This window comes from Octodon degus, unplaced genomic scaffold, assembly GCF_000260255.1.
Source record: "Octodon degus isolate 3935 unplaced genomic scaffold, OctDeg1.0 scaffold00018, whole genome shotgun sequence".
NCBI classification, from domain to species: Eukaryota; Metazoa; Chordata; class Mammalia; order Rodentia; family Octodontidae; genus Octodon; species Octodon degus.
Window position 1 is genome coordinate 12,466,465 of NW_004524594.1, and position 10,916 is coordinate 12,477,380.

A 10,916-nucleotide genomic window follows, 5' to 3' on the forward strand; every position below is an offset into this window, starting at 1 on the left:
TGAACACACACTTCTCAGAGGATGAAATTAAAGAAGGAAATAAATATATGAAAAATTGCTCCACATCACTAGCCATTCATGAAATGCAAATTAAAACAACACTGAGATACCATCTCACCCAAAAAAGAATGGCTATCATAAAGAAATCAACCAACAACAAATGTTGGAGAGGCCGTGGGGAAATAGGAACCCTTCTCCACTACTGGTAGGAACACAGATTGGTGCAACCGTTATGGAAATCAGTGTGGAGACTCCTTAGAAAACTAGGACAGGAAATCCCATTCAAACCAGCTATTCCTCTACTGGGAATTTTCCTGGAGGATCTGAAAACATCATATCATAGTGATATGTGTGTACCTATGTTTGTAGCAGCACAGCTTGTGATAGCCAAATCTTGGAAACAACCAAGATGCCTATCACCCGAGGAATGGATGAAAAAGATGTGGTATTTCTATACAATGGAGTATTACTCAGCTATAAAGAATGATAAAATTGAAGTCTTTATATTTAAGTGGATGCCACTTGAAGATACACTCATAAATGAAATAAACCAGACACATATGTGTAAATATCATATAGTTTCCCTAGTATAAGAACTCAAAAGAAGAAATACAAATAAAAATGTATAATGCAATTAAAAGAAAAGGAAGAATTTGAGGACTAAATAATGAAGACAGAGCAAGGAGAAGAGGTAGGAAACATGACAGAGGCAAGCCATACAGTTATATGTACATGATGGGTGAGACAATGGTTCTGAGAATCTTCAGAAGATTTTCGAATCTATCAGTTAATTGGAAGGATTCTCCCCGGATTAACTATATATGCTGACACCTAAAACAGAGACACTAAACATCCTAGAAGAGAAAGTAGGAGGAACTCTTGAAGACATAGGGAGAGGCAAAGAATTCATGAACAAAAATGAAATTGCAAGGGACACTCTTGAAGGAACTAAGCAACTTCATGGAAGATGGCAATTTGTAATAGTAGGTTCATGCTTGGAGTACCTGTCATTCTGGTCTTCTGAATATGTGCTGCTTGTCATGACACACTGATTGCTGCCGCACTGTTTCTCGGGTAGATGACTGCTTAAAAAGGAAGAATGAAGGCAGGAGACAGGAAAAGGAGTGTTGCAGGACTGTCCTGCTACAATGCCGTATGTGGTGGGATTTCTAGACTTATGTGTAAACATATATAATTCTTTATTCCTATTTTTTCAATATATTTTAATTTTTTTGTCATATTCTGTAGGGACTTAAAGTTCAACATGTCAATACTTGATGAAAAGTACTTGTTTCATGTTATGCCTGAGATATTTGACATTCAGACAGATAGTGAGGTTAAGCTCAACAGCCTAGGTTTTATGGTAATAACAATAAGCTTCTCTTCTGGAGGGTTAACAACCTAAGTTTGCAGACCAAAAATTAGAGAAAAAGGAGGGCTGCAAGGAAAGCCAACATTTTGGCCCTAGCCTTCCAAGGTCAATTAAGACTCAGGACATATGAGAACTTGTACTGTAACATCATGTAACTCAGCAGTGTCCCAAATTTTCTGATCAAGAAGATTATAGGGCCAAAGAGGAAAGTGATCAGTGATGTAGAGTGTGCCTAAGGAGAGTCACATGGAGAGAAAACATTCTCTCAGGCTTTCACAGAGAGCACATTGGCCAAGCAATGGCCGTGACTCATCCACATGGCTGACACTGACAAAGGATCTACAATCTTAGGTACAGGGTCTCAGGATAAATCCTGAGGGCATTTGACTCACCTTATCAGATACAAAAGCTACAATTCTTGTTACATAGGTATTGCTTTATCTTGGTCTTAACCATCCAGCAGAAAAGTATAAAAACAAAGTGTAAGAAGTAAAGCCATGCTGTTATGTTGAGCTGTAGGGGACTCAGGTCAACAACTTCTGACATTAACAGTCAAGCAGAAGATCCAATACTATTATGAACTACTGGACTATTATGGAATATTTTGCTGAGTTCACATACCTATAATACTTAAATGATGGAACTAAACAAAAAAAGGGGATCTGATGAATGACCATTTTGTATCTGTGTATTAAAAATGGTTAGGATAGATATATAGCTACATTCTCTTAATTCAATGAATAGAGTGATTTGTTCTAATAGTGTTTGTAAACAGGATATTATGTCTGCATCTTGTACAACAAATAACCACTAGGAAGACAGTTTGCAATGTGTTAATTATTGAAACTGTACTACCAAATTTATTTGAAACTGTCTCATTGCTCTTTCTCAATAAAATTATGGAAAAAAAACCATTATAAAGCAGGCTGCTACAACCTTCACTCACTGTGGCCCTCACTGACAGCCAGCTTCGACTGCAGGCAGGCACAGTGTTGGATACAGGACTCTTCCCCTGAAAAGTGGGTGCAAAGCACACACCTGCTTACCCATAGAGTCCCTGTTGCTTCTCATTTCACAAGGGGACAGTGACAACCAGGCTATATGCCGGATATAGTCCTGGGACCAATAGTTGGAGGCCATATGAGAACCATCGCTGTCCCACAGCCGCCTAGTGGTGACACCCCCACGCAAGACTGGCTCTTTATATGCACAATAATTGGAGTATGCGGGTGCATTTACTAACTAATCCTCACATTCCACAGATGTGGAAACTGAGGCCAGTGAGGCAACTGGACCTACCCCTGACCACACACTCAGGAGGGACAGACTGGCCTAGGGCCAGAGCCGCTGTTCCTGAGTGCTGCCTCTTTCAGCTGCACCATTCTTCTGGTGAGAGGCCTCAGGCCACACCTACTCAGACTCATCAGGGGTCAGCGAGGCTGATAATCCCCCAAAAGAGGTGCTGCAACCATCAGCTCCTCTCCCACATGGCCAGAACTTTCCAGGCTTTGGATAGAAAGCTCTTCACCAGACTTCACAGCTGCAGCTTCCAAGGCACCTGGAAAGTGCTCAGGCCACTTGTCCTACAGCATGACAGATACGACAGCAGGGGCCTGTCATTGAGCAGCAGCCCCAAGCTTTCCTGGCTCCAAGGACAAGAGTCATGGAAGAAATCTTTCCACTCACTAGGCTGGAGGGTAGGGAAGATAGTCTCGGGATGACTCAAGCACACTGTGTTTATTGTGCTATTTATTTCTACTATAATTCTATGAATCATTTAATTTCTACTATTACCTTAGAGTCTCATGAGGAGTGCTCAGCCTCATATGTGCAGGTCACAGGCAAGCTCCTGGGAGTTGGAGCTCAGGCAGTGAGGTCCACAATGGAGCACCTGCAATGCAGACAAAGCTTTGCTGCTAACCCACTGCCCACCTCTTGCTGTGCACCTTGGTTCCTAACAGGCCACAGAGTTGGGGACTTCTAAGGTGAGGCCAGGTGCTGGTCCAGACTCTTTCCAGTTGAGAATCACACAAAAAAGCTGGACAAGCCTACAATGTGCTAGCCCTGAACTCAGCAAACCACACCTGTAGGCATCGGGGTCTCCCAGACCTTTTGGTGCCCTCAAATGAGCAGAACTACTCACCTCCATCTCTTGCCCCAGGACGCTGCCAACCTGAGGCCAATACAGCCTGAAAATCCAGAAACAGGAGCCTAAAGCTCTTCTGCAAAATTACCATCCTTGCTTTTATAAACACAAGACACAGCACTCTGTAAAGATTCAAACAACAAAGAACTGAACGACAGTGACTAAAAATTATCCCAAGCTGCCAGCACCTGGGGAAATACACTTGACAAATCCATTCCTGAGCAGAGGGTCAAACACTGTAGCATGCAATGGATCACCCAAGACCTTTTTAAAATACAGCATGCCTGGGGTCAAACCTGGGATTCTGCATTCCTAACAAGTTCCCCAGCACTGCCGCTGGCTCCACGCACAATACTGCTGGGACGCAACAGGCCACCGTTTTGTTCACTGCTTTATGTTCAATACCAAAGCATTGCCCAGCATATAGATGACTCAGTAACTACAGACTGCGCTGAGAGGTGGAAACCTGGCTGTTTGACTTAAATGCACCCGTATACCCCACGCCATTCTGCAGCTTGCTTTTGCCACTTAACACAGGGTGACATCTTTTTCCTGTCAGTACCTGCAGGTCTACATTATCATTGTTTAAGAGCTAAAGGTGATCCGTCCTGCATGCATGCACCAACAAGCCACAAAGTCCATTGCTGCTGGGCATCTGGGTATTGCCAACAGACAGCGCTTCCCTGGATGCATGTTTACTGCTTTTCCTATTTGCGCAGTATCTCCCTGACCAAAGTCATACATACGTCACGTTCACTGTCTTTCTGATCACTGACTTTCCTAAAGAACCAGTGCTGCCTTTGGGTCACAGATGGCTATGTGAAAGCCCCTGTGCCTTATCATGCAAGATGGGCTGATGCTCCCCAGCTGGAAAGGAAGCTCCTAAAGGCACGAGGCTGAAACCAGCCCACGAGGCCTGTGCTCTTGCTGCCTCGCCCTTCACTGGCACCGTGCTCTGCTAGTGTCCAGCCATCTCTGTCTCTTCCTTCTGCCATCTGTGTATGTCATTATTCTGCAGAGGAGGGGACATCCTTCTCTGGCTAAGGAAACCATGACTCCTCTTTTTGTCTTTTACATCTCCACCAGTGCAGGGCATCAGACTTGCTGGGACCGGTTTATGTGGGTTGCAGGCTGAAGCAGTGTCTGCTTCCTTCCGGAAGGTGCTCCTAGAGTTGAGCTCACATTGCACAGTGACCTTTCTTAAGTCATCACAAGGAACAACTTCCTGCTCCTGGCCCCATCCTACTTACTCATGTGTCTCCATAATTTCTTTCCTTCTAAACAATTTCTCAAAAGCAAGTCAGAGGTCCACCAGCTGCAGCAGTGCTTTTGAAAATGCAGGCTCCTGAGCCCCTCCTCAAGGGGGATCCGCATTTTCATTAAGCACAGCCAGGGACTCCGACGAACACGAAGCATGAATGCTCTTGCTCTGGTCTGAGTGTGCCCCTCAAGGGCTCACGTGCTGAAATGTAACCCACACCATGCTATACATTATATTACGCTATGCTCCTCTGTAACTGTGTTTACAGAGGAGGTGATTGTGATTAAATGAGATCACCAGAGCAGTGACCCCATCAGTGAATCCCAGCGGCTTTATGAGGAGGAGCAATAGCAGAACAGACACAGGTTCCCTTTCTCCAGCCATGTGATGCCCTGTGCTGTCTCAGGAACCTCTTAGCAAAAAGCTATCGCCAGATACAGCTCTTCACCTTGTACCCTCAAACCAGAAGCCAAAATAAACCTCCTTTCTCTATAAAGTTATTCAGACTTGGGTATTTCATTATAGTAACACAACACAGACTACACAATCCCATTCCAATTCTATTTATGTCTTACACCCTAGGAGCAAATAGTCTTATCATTCTTTTCTTCCTGATGGTTTTACTATACAAACCAGAAGCCACTCCAAGAATTATGGCAATAGGGACCACGTGGGGCCAGTTCTGACACTATCCCTGATGTCCACTCTAACAGTGACATGCCAGACAGAGGAGTGACCATGAGAAGAGCATCCACATGGAAATGCAGCCACTGCATGGTCCTTCCTGTTTCATGGTCATTCACAAGAAACACGATGATCCTGCAGTACACACAAGCTGCAGGCTCATATATACATGTTTGTTGTCCTAGCAAAAAGGACTTTTCATAGTTTAAAACTCTTGGTCAGTTCTTTCTTGTGAGGATTTATAGTTTGGACAATAACAAAGCATTCTGGAGCATCCTACCATCCACCAGGCATTGACTGAGCAGTCCAACGATGCAATAATGGTGAGCATAGGCTCTCTCTATCCTGCCGTCCCCACGGGCAGACAGGGGAGTCGCTTGGGCATGCAATGTGTCCTGAAGGTGTAGCCACTAGATGTCTAATCTCAGCTTGGCAGTGGCGGGTAGCTTGGCTGCAGCTGAGCTTGCTGCACCGAGCTAAGGAGGAAAGATGTAATATTCACAGACTAAGGCCAGACTCCTTCAGTCAGTCACTGCACTCAGAGACGGTTACACCTGCAAACACATGACGGCGCACAGGTGACAGCTAGGTCAGGCTTGAAATGTTAGTGTTCATGAAGCAGAAATGAAGGCTGTTCCAGGAAGAGGGAACTGCACATGGGAAGGTCCCAGAGGTAGGAACAGTGTGGAAGGACAGGGACAGAAGGAAGTCAGCACAAATGTGCTTCTCGTCTCAGTACTAGTGCTTGGTAGCTTTTCTTTAATTAAAAAATTTCAATGCTTACTTCTATAAGGAAGGCATTATAAACCAACTGCAATTCTGTCCACTCTCTAGATATTAGACTAAGTACTACAAAAAAAAAAAAAAAAAAAAAAGGATAAATCAGGAGAAAAACAAGTGACAAAATTCACACGATTGGACTCAGTATGCCACCTTCCAAAGCATCCACCTGCATGCAGCCATCATTGGCTTTGAAACTTTGCAACAAGCGACGGATCTGAAATCGCCACTATATTCAGGCTCGCAGCTCATTTTCTAAAAAAAGTCCAAGTGTGGTGCCCTGCAAAAGCCAAAAATGACTTCACAGTTGGGGGCAGCAAGAAAGCAAAAGAACAAGACTTTTAAAAATAACAGACTTAAAACAGTAATCTGCCAGGAATCTGTAAGAAGTCTGGGGAAAGGCGAGCAAGCTTTTCATTACACTCCCAAAGCAGACCCAACAGGCAAGAGACACAAATCCGCCCCTGGAATCCCATCCTGCGCAAATGCAGAGGTGCAGGAGTCAAAGGCGCCCTGTGGCCACACCAACTCAGCTCCACATGACTGCTGGAGTATATCCCAAGCTTTATTGATCAGCGATGGCAATGTATTATTATACCCTGAAATAACATATTGGCTGTTTCAGACGTAAGCACCAGGGGGTAGAAGGGCAACAGAGATAGCAAACTTGACTATAAATATGGAAAGAAAGCATGTAGTTGAAAGAGCTTCGTCAGAGATTCTCTGATAGAAAACTTCTTAACTATCTCTTCCAAGCCTCGGTTGGGGCTAAGGTGTCAGAAGGGCTCAGGGGGCACCAGATATGGGGTTCCGTCCCAGCCCCACCCTGGACTGTGAATGAAGAACTTCACCTTCCTCTGCCTCAGCATTCCTGCCAGTGAAAGCAGAGTAACAAGATCGAGCTCTCATCAGATGCTGTGAAAATAAACTGTAACTCTGCATGGAGCGAATCTGCATCCACTGCCCACCTAACAAGGATGCGCTAACTCCCTCTTCCTTGGCAACATTCAAGGTTCTCTAAGTTGCTTGTCTAGCTGCCTCCTCCAGAAAAGTGAGATAATCTTCAGACAATCCTAGGCCTTGCTCCTTCAATGACACTGCCACTAATTCCCAAACTCATCTTATGCCACACCCAGGACCTGCAAGGAGCATGAAACAGCTGCTTTTCAACCCTTAGCAAGAACCATTAAGAATGTAGGAACTGCAGCCCTACCCTCCACACACACCCGTTGTCAGAGCTGGGCTGAACTGTGGTGGCTCCTTCCACCTTCCTAAAAGCCAGGCCCACAGAGGACAGATGTGGGGACCTGGTGAGGGCTGTACCCCTCCCCCACCTTGCCAGAGCTCCACTGAGCTGGGGCTGCTCCTCCCACCATTGTAGAAAGCAGGCAGTCCCAGGACAGCTAAGGGGACCTAGTGGTGAGCACTGCCCCACTCCCTCACTCTGTGGAAGCTCAGCTGAGTTGCGGCCCCTTCTCCCGTCATTCTAGAAGCTAGGGGCACAGAGGACAGCTACAGGGACCCAGTGAGCTCTGCCCCACCCTTTCCACCACCATTGCCAGAGCTGTGACCACCTCTGCCTCCCCCACCATCTCAGTCACTGTAGCTCTGCTGAGCCACTGCTGCACATCCTGCCAGTAGCCGGAGCTTTGGTGAGCCCTACCCTGCACCACCCCACCATCCAGCGGGCCTTGTGGAGCTTTGGCCTGCTTCATCAATATCAGATCCTACTTGAGCTGCGGCTTGCCCTCCCTCCTCACCGAGGTGGAAGCCACACTGAACTTTGGTGAGCCTCCCCAACCCTCCCACTATCATGGGAGCCTTACCCACCCACGCCCTGCCACTGTATCATTGATGCACAGTCAAGGTGAACACTGGGAACGTAAAAAATGTCAAAGGGAAGGAACAAAGGGCAATCTCAGGCCTCTAGCCCATGCAAAAGAGATCCAAGGAGACAAAGTCACAGAAGAACGTTGAAGTCACATATCTGAAATTTTTGAAAGGATAGCAACTGAAGTAAAGAAACAACTCCATCAGGCTATGGAGGAAGTCAGAGCAGAAATAATCTCTCAGGGCCAGGAATATAGCTCAGTAGAATAAGTGCTTCCCTGGCAAGCGCAAGGACCTGAGTTCAATCCTCAGTTCTGTCCAAAAAAAAAAAAAAAAAAAAAAAAAGAAAGAAAAGAGAAAGAGAAAGAGAAAGAGAAAGAAAAAGAAATAATCTCAGGTAAAAAAGGAAATGACAACAATTATGTAAGAATTATTCAGTGCATCTAAAGAAGACATAGATTAAAAAAATACAGGGGAATAAGAAAATTATAGAAACAATGAATGAATACTACAGGAAAGAACTAAAATGCATCCAGATTCAAAGAGATATCCAGGACACTAAGAATTCTATTGAAAGCTGGCAAAACCCTTATCAAAACTGAAAATAGAATTTCAGACCTTGAAGATAGCACTGCAGCTAGTGAGCATGAAAGGAAAGATCTCTTAAAAATAATAGGGAACCAGGAAATAATGCAACAGCTGCAAGATGATGATATCAAAGATATCAAAGAAACAGCTAGAGTCAACACAAATGATGTAAAAAGATTGCAGAAGTAGTAGTGGAAAATGTCCCAAGCATGGGACAAGAATCTGACATACTAATAAGTGAGGCATATAGAAGTCCAGCTAGCCATAATCAAAATAAACCTACATCCAGATACATAACAAGATCCCAGAAGTTCAGCACAAGAACAGAATATTAAAAGCTGTTAGAGAAAAGAAGCCGATCAGCTATAATGGAAAGCCCATCAGAGTCATGGCAGATTTCTTAACACAGACCATCAAATCAAGAAGAGCTTAAAATGAGATATTTCAGGGCTTGAAAGAAAACAACTTCCAGAGCTGGGGAGACAGCTCAGCACTCTAAGTGCTTGCCTGGAAAGTGCAAGGACCCTGGATCGGGTCCCCAGTGCTGGCCCCAAAACCTCCAGCATGCCGTGCTGGCCACTGAAATGGTATTATTACATGTCAATAATCCCAGCACTGGGGAGGTTGAGACAAGAGGGTCATTATGAGTCCAAGCTGTGTAACAAAACCCTGTAGCAAATAAATAAATAAATAGATAGATTTTTTTCACATTTGAAAAGTATTTCACAATATGACATCTAAATTACACAGCAGTCCCCAGTGATTACTAGGAAATCTGCCACAGTCCAGTTTTTCCAACCCGAGCAGATACAAACTTCAAGGAATAATATTGCCCTCTTCTGCTGCTGCTTTGAAAAATATTCGATCAAAACGAAGTTTATAAGTAGCAGGTATTCCAAGATTAGAGTTCATCTGTGTGTCCCACGTATACTGGCAATGCTTAGGTTTGTCCAAAAACTCCCAGGCATCCAAAATGTTGCTTGGAAAACCACCACATTTAGTAACTTCTTGATCCTTTAAATTTATGTCTCCTGCAAATATGACTGTAGCCGACTCTGGAACCTCTTGCATTTTCTTCAACATCAGTTTAAACTGATTCATTCATTCCTTGGCCTGCCCTCCAGAGCTCTCCAAAGGGAAGTCATAAGGCCAAGTTCATGTCCAGACAAACTCCCATGCACACACAAAAGGTTCTTCATTATTTTGGTACTTGGAAAAGGAATGATCTTTTGGCTTTTTAATTTCACTCTTGATTTCTTCAACATTATAGCCTTGAAATATCCTTCACGACCTATAATAATCTCATAACTACTTGCTCTCTTCTTCAAGTAGCTAAAGTAAGGTGGCATGATTTTCTGTAGATACCACATCTGGGCTGTACAAAGCTAAACAGGAACATACCCCTTGAGCCCTCTCTTGTAGATTGATTAGATTCAATCCATCAATATTCCATGTGATCAAAGAGAACATGCTGCCATCTTCTTGTTGAGTGTTTTCAGATGAGCAGATTTTAGAACTTGTGGAATTAGTTGTTTCTTCATTGGTTAGGTCAACACTAGACTCAGGACATCAGGAAAACTTGGAAATAGCGTGTCTAATACCTGGGGCCTTTCAGACACCTATTAGCAAGCAAGGAGAAAGAATTGGTTTCAAGCTTGATAATGGCAAGCAAATATGGCTCACAAAGTGGAAGTCTGGCAGGTCGGTAACTTTTCATGGGAAGTGGCAGAAGATTTTAGTCAGAGAAGCCCAGGGCAAATAGTCAAGGATGTTGTAGGCATCTGGACAGCACCCGGGCTCTGCAAGCAGCCCAGCCAGGCTTCCCACAGTGCTGCCCTCCACACTCGGCTTGAAGTAGGCATTCAGTGCTCTTTCCATCTCCCAGGAGTTCTTAGCCAGGTAGCCCTGCACCACCGTGGTGTCACAGCTCACCAAGGTAAACTCTACGCACAACAACTACTGCCTCTTTGCCTCGGGCTCACCCTCGTCCCTCGCAATAAATAGATTTTTTTAAAAAAGAAAACAACTTCCAATCCAGACTGATGGACCCTGCAGAACTATCTATCAAACTTAATGGAGAGGTAAGAAAGTTCCATGACAGGGGGCAGGAAGATGGCTCAGTAGAATAAGCGCTTCCCTGGCAAGCACAAGGGCCTGAGTTCAAACCGAAGAAGAAGAAGGAGAAGGAGAAGGAGAAGGAGAAGGAGAAGGAGAAGGAGAAGGAGAAGGAGAAGGAGAAGGAGAAGGAGAAGGAG

General features: G+C 44.6%; 1 protein-coding gene and 1 pseudogene across 4 annotated transcripts in view; both read right to left on the bottom strand.

The window, feature by feature from the left end:
- The window catches only part of Ldlrad3 (low density lipoprotein receptor class A domain containing 3), a 215,182-nt gene that overhangs the window by 151,648 nt on the left and 52,618 nt on the right, over positions 1–10,916 (bottom strand). The gene's annotated exons all lie outside the window — the stretch shown is intronic.
- Positions 9,385–10,916, bottom strand: part of LOC105741633 — a 13,273-nt pseudogene continuing 11,741 nt past the window's right edge.